Here is a 9,532-nt window from a genome sequence, read left to right as displayed (position 1 = left end):
CTGCTGGATCTTGTACAGCAGTCTTGCAACTACAAACAACTACGCAAAGGTGCCAATGAAGGTAAAGTCTGACCTTTAGGAAACTTACTACCACCACTAACATTAACAAAAAAGGGTTTACTATACTAGGAGTTGTGGGTGGTGGTTGTCTTCTACCTATGGGTTTTGCTTTAGATATTTGGTAATTCCCCCTACTCCTGGATCTCACTATGCGTCTTCTCCATTGAGAAGTTTTCCCTTCTGATTAAATGGTCTAATGGAAATAAAACTAACCTGAGAGAAATTGTACAGATTCTTTGTGCTCCTCCGATAGCTGGAGAAAAGTGTATTCTTGGTATACAATAGAATCCAGATACCTGGCAGGGTAAGATTTCTAAACCCCTTGTGAAGATGTGGGCTTGCAAGATATCTAGGAAGCTGCAGTACATACTGTGCACAACTGCTGAAGTGCTCCATCAGTTTGCTGCAGCTTTTATGTTGCAGAATGCTGTTTCTCTAATTAGTTGCATGCAACTGCAGTGATGTTCTGCTGAATAGAGGAACAGCACATTTTCATGTAAAAGGCATAGCAAACAATTCATGGCTCACCCTTAGTTTAGCAACTAGCTGCTAGCTAAGTATGTTACAAACCACATTACACCATCAGATGAAGTATGCTGTTGCCTAGGAAAATTCACCCGTCTCTGAACCAGTTGGTCTCTTCAGGCAGTGATTCTTGACCCCTTGAGAGTCCCCTTAGAAAATGCCAGCTCCTCACTTTCACTCTTACTTTTCTATAATAAAAACCAAACAAACAGAGTAGTTCTTTTGCTGCAAGGAAATCAGACCACAGCCGGTCGGATTGTTTTTGACACTAGATTGCTGTTTGAAATCTCTGGGTTTATCTTGTAAATTACGTTTAGGTGTTTGCACACCTAACAGTGCTGATATCTTGCAGCAGCCTTAAAAGAATCTCACAGAACCCCCCCAGTGCCACAGCAGCCTGGTTGAGAATTGCTGCCTTGAGGTGCCACACTGCTCTACCTTCTGCTTACCACTGTAAACCACCTCCCAAGACCACTCAGAAAAGAATGATCTAGCTTCTAAATATGTGGGGGAGGGGGAGTGTTTGATGTAGAAGGTGACCAGCTGGCTTATCAACATTGTATCGAAAGACTTTTCTATATTGTCCATTGCACCAATGCATAAAAAAATAATAGTGCTTAGGAAGAAGGATCCAGATTAATTGACTTGTGTGTCCTGTTTCTAAAGAAGTGGGGAATGAAAAAGATTGTTGAACTGGCCTTGTCGAGACAAGTTCTGCACCTGCACAAGCAGATGAGGGAGTAGCTCTTTCACCTGCTCCCTCCCTTGCACTTCAAGCCTGATGCCTAGAATATCTCCTCCCCAGATTTGTCTAATGTGTCTATGATTTTATTTTTGACACACCACTGCTTTCCTTGAGAGCTTCACATCCCAGCAGAGTCGCTGTTTATGCAGGTTTCCACTCTTGTCAACCCTTGTGCTAATGTGATCCCTTGAAAGGACTGTTTACTCCTCTTCTCTCTCACTTTGCAGCTACTAAGACACTGAACAGAGGAATAGCAGAATTCATCGTGATGGCTGCAGACGCTGAGCCCTTGGAGATCATCCTACATCTGCCACTTCTTTGTGAGGACAAGAATGTGCCCTATGTTTTTGTGCGCTCCAAGCAGGCCTTGGGGCGGGCATGCGGTGTCTCCCGGCCTGTCATTGCCTGCTCAATTACTATCAAGGAAGGGTCTCAACTGAAACCTCAGATTCAGTCTGTCCAGCAAGCCATTGAGAGACTGCTGGTCTAGAAACCAGTAGATCCAGTCTGTACTTGACAAAATAAAATTGGAGTGAGGGAATTGAATGTTTTATTTTTAGTTGACAAGGCAGTGGCTTGGTTTCAGATGTTTTCATTTCAAAATGCCAGGTATTTGTTTTACAGTGGCTTGATTCTATTTTTGTTTCAATTCTTCACTATAGCCAGCCTGGATTTTCTCTCCCCTTCCTTCTTCCTTCCTTCCTTCCAAATACAAGTCACGCTTGTTAAAGTACTTCTCAGAACTCTATTGTATAACAATTGTTCTTGTCCAATGTGAAAAATAAGTTATCGCCCCCTGTAGCCTCACTAACTGATTCCCCCATTACAATGCTGTTTTTTGCAAGATGTTCTGCTAGAATCTCAGCTTCTACTAGACTGCTAAACCATGCTAAATGGTTTTGTTTGATGAGGAAAATGAAAGCAAATCCTTGGTGTAATTCATTTTCAGGTTACTGGAATTGCTGCTTACATTTAATTTCAAATAATAGGAGAGCAAGTGTGGCTACTGTGTAGCAGAAAACATTGGTGTTTGCTATTGAAATGGGACAAGACAGCTATCAGTGGTGAGGGGAGGAGAAATCCCACTACAGTACAAAGGGTGACAGCTCTAACCTTGCTTTTTTTTTAACTTTTTTTTTTTTTAAATAAATTTCACAACCAGAGCATACAACTGTGTCAAACTGTTTGGTAAAAACATGTGGCTCACTGAAGTGTTCCTGGTCACTAGTGAACTGATCAGATCACCCCAGGACTACTGCTTTACATTGCTGTACAGCAAGGGAAGTCTAACCCCCAACATGAGTAAGCTCTCTCTGCCTGAAGCATGCTATGGTCTGGAAGTTGTTAGATCATTGGGGTGATTTGACCAAAAATCCAAAGGAAGATAGGAAAATAATCCTGGTAGAGAGCAACTTGTCAGGGTCCACGTATGCTGTATCTAATTGTCCTTGAGCAGGAGTCAAGTTAAGGATTCAGCTACTCTGGGTAATGAGATATACTTGCCTTGGCAAACAAGGCAATAAAACTTTATGGTGACTTAGCTTTCAGGTGCTGAAATAGACACAGGAATGGTTTACTTTCCTGTCACTGTAGCTGGGTGGTTCTCAACCTTTTTGGATTCAAGGCCTCTTCAGAAAATGCCACCTCTGAGCTTTCACTTGTTTGTTGACTATGGAAAAGTAATAGAATAATTCTCTTGTTGCAAAGAACTAAAGACCATAATAAGTCAGAACATTTGTGATGGTATGGATTTGTTTGATATCTGAGTTTACTTCCAAATCATGTATAAGTGTAGTAAGACTACTAATATTGTATGGTACTCTTAAAAGGATTTTGCACACCCTGATTGAGAATCAGTGCTCTAGGTGAAGTGAGCCTTGCAACAAAAGGTCATTGCAGTTCTTTTAAAACCTTCTCCATGCCTGCTCCCCAGTTAAGAGTTCTATTTCTCAAGCTGAAGTGGTGTTGCAGCCACATTTATCTGAAACCTCATAGAAAAGTGTAGCTGGAAGGAACCTATGGAAGTCATCTTATCCAACCCACTTCATCATGTGATTAAGTTTGCTTCAACCCATGAAAGCTTGTGCTATATATAATCTACTTTGGTCTATAAAGTGCAAATCTACCCTGCCTTGTGCTTGACTACTGACTAACATGACTAACCAAGTCTCTCTAGTAACACTACACACAATCATTCCTGTCACAGCCACAAGGCATAGCACCCTTACCTGCTGCTGGTAAAGCAGGGGGAAAATGGCAGTCAGTGTCAGGTGGCTATCAGGGTTGTTCAAACACATTTGAGAGATCCAAGGAAAAGGTTCTTCCCCACCACTACAGAGAAAAGTAAAAAAACAACAAAACCTGCAATCCACACCAATCTGACTCAGATAAAATTCCTTTGTAGCAATTGGTCTGACCCGGAGCAGAGGGGAAGATCCTCTAGCCAGATGCCACCTGGTTTTAGTCCTAGTAGGACCACTAGCATACCTCAGTCAAAATCCCTAGCCTTGGTTACAACCAACACCCAGTGCTTCTGAGGAAAATGGAAATATTCCTCCCCCATATTCCCCCTGAAAACCTGTAGCAATAAGAAGGGAAAGAAATTTCTTCCCAGGCTCATGTGCCAATCAGCAAAGCCCAGAAGCACAGGAAATACCCACAATATAGTATAGGCCTAACTATTCTTAGATAGTCCCTGACCAATACATACCCAACTTCTTAACAAAAATTCTACAACCTCTGTAGGGAGTTTAATCTGCTACCTCACTGTCCTGACAGTGACATTTTTCCTGATACCCTATCTGAACCTACTTTGCATTGGTCCATGTCCTGCTCTGCAGTGAGAGAGAAAAGCTGTTCTCCCTCTTTTTTTATGGCAGCCCTTTAGATATTTGAAGACTTGTCAAGTCCCCCTGCAAGCTGCATGTGCCTATTTCCTTCAACTTGTATGGCTTGCTTTGCAAATCCTTTATCATTTTTATCGCCTGCTTCAGGACTCTCTAACCTCTCTGCCTTTTTAAATGTGGAACCCAAAACAAAACGCACTACTTTAGATAAGGCTTAGCCAGTGTGCAGGGGTGGATCCAAGGAGGGTGCACCAGTGCAGTTGCAGCCCCTCCCTCTCCCCTTTTGATTTCTGCTCTGCCCAAAGTTTAAAACCAGCTGCCTAGCAGTGGCAGCAGCATTTCCGTTCAGGCAACAGTGAACTTGAATTAATCATTGAAATCTGATTCCTTCTACACTCTTCATTCCAAAGGTGTTAATGACCCTTTCTCCTTTTAGTAGTCTTGGTGTTTCTCTAATCAAGCTAGACTTTCTTTTGCAATTCTACAGTCTGTGGGCTGCTCCTGGTAATGTAGTTTCTATTCCACAGCCCTGCAAACCAGTTTTAACTTATTCCAATTAAGGTTTTCTTTTTTTGCTTCAATGTTAAACTGAATAATACAGCCATAGGCCACTAACATATTAGTAAAGCTTCTAGTTTCTTTTTTACCTGAAGAAAAATGTATGTTCTGTTATATGGGATGATGCACCACATTATCTGCACCCTCCTTTTCAAAATTTTAGATCTCCCTATGCCAGTGTAGAGGAAAAAGGCACTATCACTGCCGATGTTTTGCACCTAATGCTCCTCTTGATACTGCATTAGTCTTTTGTGCAGCTGCATCGCACTACAGACTCATGTTGAGGCTATGATCCACCAAGACTCCTAGATCATTCTTTGCAATGCTGTCATCCAGAGAGGTGTCACCCATTTTGTATTTGTGTTTTTGATTATTCCCAAGACATAGCACCTTGTATCTGTCAGCACTGAACTTCATTCTGTTAGCTCCTATTAGATTACATTAAGCAATTTTTGCTTTTATTTCAGGGACCTGAGACTCCTTGTTATTTTCAACAAGATACCTAACAATAGCATGGCATTCATCCTTATGGGTGGCAGTAAGGAGTACTGTTATAACTGCAGGCCTCACAACTAGATCTTTTATGACAGCAAGAGCCAACCTTTTTGCAGGCATGCCAAAAATTATAGTTTCATAGTAGGTAGGGTGGGAAGGGACCTGAGCAGATCATCAAGTCCGACCCACATCCCTCCAGGTCAAAAATGATCCATCCACCACCACCACTCTGGATGTGGCCCTCCAGCCAATTTGCGACCCATCTGACTGTGTAGGCATTGACGCCACAGTTGCCTCATTTTTTAACGAGAATGGGTTGAGAGACGGTGTTGAAGGCCTTCCTAAGGTCCAGAAAGACTACATCCACCGCGACACCTGCATCTAAGGATTTTGTGACCTGGTCATAGAAGGCAACCAGGTTGGTTTGACAGGACTTGCCTCTAATGAACCCATGTTGATTGCCTAAGTATAATCTCCCCTGCTGGTCCCTCACAGATGTGCTCCTGGATAATTGTCTCAAAGAGCTTCACCAGGACCGAGGTAAAACCAACAGGCCTATAGTTTCCTGGGTCCTCCTTCTTCCCTTTTTTTGAAAAGACCACCCTCCCCAAGTTCCACTCTGTCAGCCCTGGTGCTGTATTACCTATCTTCTCCCTGATCTGCCACCTGCCAAGAGGCTGCTCATGCAACTTGTGGCACATGTGCCAAAGGTTAGCCACTCCTTTTAGATGCTCCAAAACTTTAAAGCAAAGTAAAGGTTTTGTTGCTGTTGTTGCACACTTTTCCTGAAATGCATTCAGCTATAATCAAGCCACAAAACAAAGACCTGGGGTACAGGTTGCCATCAGCTGTCCTGGCATGCAGAGACATGTGTTGTTGACTCCATACACTGGCAAAGATACAAGGTGCCTAACTTTGTCTTTGGGTGAATGGCATTTTTAATGCCTTTAGTTTCCCTGGTATTATCTTTAATTTCTCAGATCCTTGTGCTGCCAGCTCACAGGCCAGCTCTCCTTCAACAAGTCTATGGTATCCAAGAACACTCTTTACATGAATTGGTCTAGTGACTCAACCAGGGTGCCATAGCACACTTGGGTGCTGAGAGATCCTCTTAAGACTACCATACAATACCAGCACTGCTAAGCATTCAAATAACTACACAATTCATAGAAATTTCAAAAGGGAATCCACAGTGTCAAAAACATTCTGACATTTTTTCTGTACTCAAAAAACAAGTGAAAGCTATGAGCGGGCATCTTCCAAGTGGTGCCTTGATTCTAGGCAAGGTTAAGAACCACTATATCAGTCCCTTCACTGTCCTCGGGAGGAAGCACAACCCTCTGTGCTCTTACTACAAATATCCCATTTACTAAGCAGAGGTTCCACAGCAGGCCCCAACCAGAGGAAGAAGAAACCCTCCAGCTTGCCTCCAGCAAGGGGAGAGAACTCTAGCCTCACCTTTTCCTCAGGACAGGGCTGCATTAATAAACTGGAAGTAGAAGTTAAAACAGTAGAGTAGAAAGAAGAAAAGGGGTAGGGAGTTATAGCTGTGCTTCAGATTTAACCCTCTGACCTTCCCCATGGGTGTAACCTACCTTTCCTCTGCCCCTGCAATGCTGAGACCAGGACAGGGGAATGAGTACATTCAGCACATAGTAAAGCTGTAAAGTAGATGTTTTCAGCCCCAGAAACAAATGGAGCAGGCTGTACCTTCCTGAAGTTTCTGTTATAGATGATTCACTAAACCCTGACATGGGACAGACTCCACATATTCACTCATTTGTCCTTTCCTACATGCAGTCTTTTCATAGCCCCTCCGAGCTTATAAGATCAAAGAGAAAGCTGGAGTGGGAACACAACTCAGTGGAGAGCAGGAAGTAGATGGAGGAACAGACTTGATGGAAAATAGGAGAAATAAATGATGCTGGAAGATTCAGCTCTGTTCCCCCTTCCTCAGCATTTATGGACCAAATCTAGAGGCTCTGACTTAGCTCAGAACTTCTTCAATGTTCCCTGCTCCAAAAGGCAATAGGCCTATGCATTAAATGAAATAGTTCTTACCAATGATCAGTTTGCAGAGGGCCAGAGCCGTAATCGGTATCCTTTTCCAATTTTGTAGAAAGCTATATTCACAAGTCCAGACTCACTAAAAAGAAGGTCAGCTTCCTACTTAGGAGCACTTACCTGTTGGAGGGGTGGGCAATTATTTTGGCTGGAAGGCCACTTAGGGAGTTTTAGGTATCTGTTGTGGGCCAGGTCAACCCCCCCACTCCTGACAATAGCTCACCAAAACTCCCTAACTGGCCTCCCATGTGGGTCCTGGCTGGACTCCATGGAGATCCCAGAATCACAGGATGGTGATAGCATGGGGCCAAGGCAGAGCCATGATTCCTGCATACCTCTGCCTGTGAAACCAGCACGAATCACGGGCAAGTGGGCAGCAGATAGTGGTTCTGCCCTGGCCCCTGGTCCTGTGACCCTACACCTAGCCCCAGTGCTGGCCCTGCTTGCCCATCCCAGTCGGTCCTGGATGCCTCTCCCCATCCACCCACAGCCTCATCCTAGCACAGATAAGATAAGGTCATGGGCGGGCAGGTAGCAGCATCTGGGAGCAAGATGGGCAGGCAGGTCTGGGGATTGGGATCACAGGGCGGTAACAGCACAGGGCCAGGGACTGAGGCAGAGCTGCGATCTGCCCGCATGCCCCTGCAACGAGGGCTGGTTCCACGGGTAGAGGTGTACAGGGACTGGATTGCGGCTCTGCCCCAGACCCCGACCCTGCACTGTCACTGCCCCATAATCCTGATCCCCAGCCCCACCCCCCCACCCTAAATGAGGTTCCCTGCCTGCCTGCAGCCCCATCCCGTCTGCCCAACCTGCCTGTGCAGATCTCACCCAGTCTCCATGGAGACCAGGCCCACCCACCCACTCCATCTGGCACCCCAAACAAATGGGCTGGAGTGCCCAGGCAGTAGGGCTTGGTCCAGTGGCAGAAACTGGAAGGAACCACCACAGGGGCTGCCAGGAAATGGAGTCTGGCTGCTGCTCTGTCCCAGCCCTGCTGTGCACCTAGGGGTGGCAGGACCAACTGTATGCACTACAGCCTTAGCCACCCCCATGCATGGGCCAGGTGAGGCCAAAGGACCCGCAGGCCAGACAAAATGCCTAGGGCTGAATCTGGCCTGCAGGCTGTATTTTGCCCACCCCAGACCAACAGGGTGCGGTGGCCCATGACAAAGGCTACCAGCACACCACTGTCACTGTTGCTATGGTAGCTCAGATAGCCACACCCAACAAGTTGGCTTAGATGCTGGAGTAGGTTGGCTGTGACAGTATGGAGCTTAACATGGGCTAGCCTCCCAAGCATTTTGTCAGCTCAGGAGTTTTGCAGCCCACACTAAATTTCATGCTGTGGACATACTAAACAAACTACAAAGTTTAAAGTTAGCCTGCATTTTATCTATTTGCACAAGCTGTAGTGACTCTATAAACAAGTTATATTGCTTCATTTACTGCTACCAGTACCTCCCCTGATTGCTTCATTGTCAGTATTAAGGATCTCACTGTTGGCCTCTATTACACCATGCATGTATAAAAAGGAATGGATCATTGGTTGAAAGTATGCACGGAAACCATGAAAAATTATAGGTAAAACTACAGTCAGCTGTACCACCACCATCACCACCTTCTAGAACAGTGAGGGTCGACCTTTTCGGCAGGCATGCCACAAATTAGCCCCAGATCCTCCCCAAGTGCCATTCTAATCCCCTTCTGCTGCCCAATCTGCTGTGCTGTTTTCTGCTCGATATTCTGTGCTCCCTGCCCAATCTCCTGCTCTGGTTTCTATTCCTGCACCCTACCTGATCTGTCATGTGCCACACACAGAGTTTATCTGCCATTTGCGGCATTCATGCCGCAGGTTGGCCACCCTGCTCTAGAACAAGGAGACTGATTATTTAACCTGACTTCCCTAGCCCTTACACTTAGAAAGGGGACTGAGAGTTTAAAAACCTGTATGTGGTTTGCACAAGTATGCAGTATGCGTAAGTGTAATCTAAAAGCCACTTTAAATAATAAGAGAAATCCAAATTGCTATTTTTAATGACCTTATTCATGGACTTGTTCTTTAAAGTAGTCTGACTCACCCTCACTTGAGGGTTGGAAAAGCTTTATCTGAGATTACAGGCTACTAGGTTGTCATCTTCACTCACATCCTCCAAAGAATATATTCAAGTAACATTTTAAAAATATAACCGATTAGGATCCCCCACCACTCCACCCCCTTTTGCAATTCAGCTTCGAA

This window comes from Crocodylus porosus, unplaced genomic scaffold, assembly GCF_001723895.1.
Source record: "Crocodylus porosus isolate Cpor-Errol unplaced genomic scaffold, CroPor_comp1, whole genome shotgun sequence".
Classification (NCBI taxonomy): Eukaryota; Metazoa; Chordata; order Crocodylia; family Crocodylidae; genus Crocodylus; species Crocodylus porosus.
Note: the sequence above shows the minus strand (reverse complement) of the source record.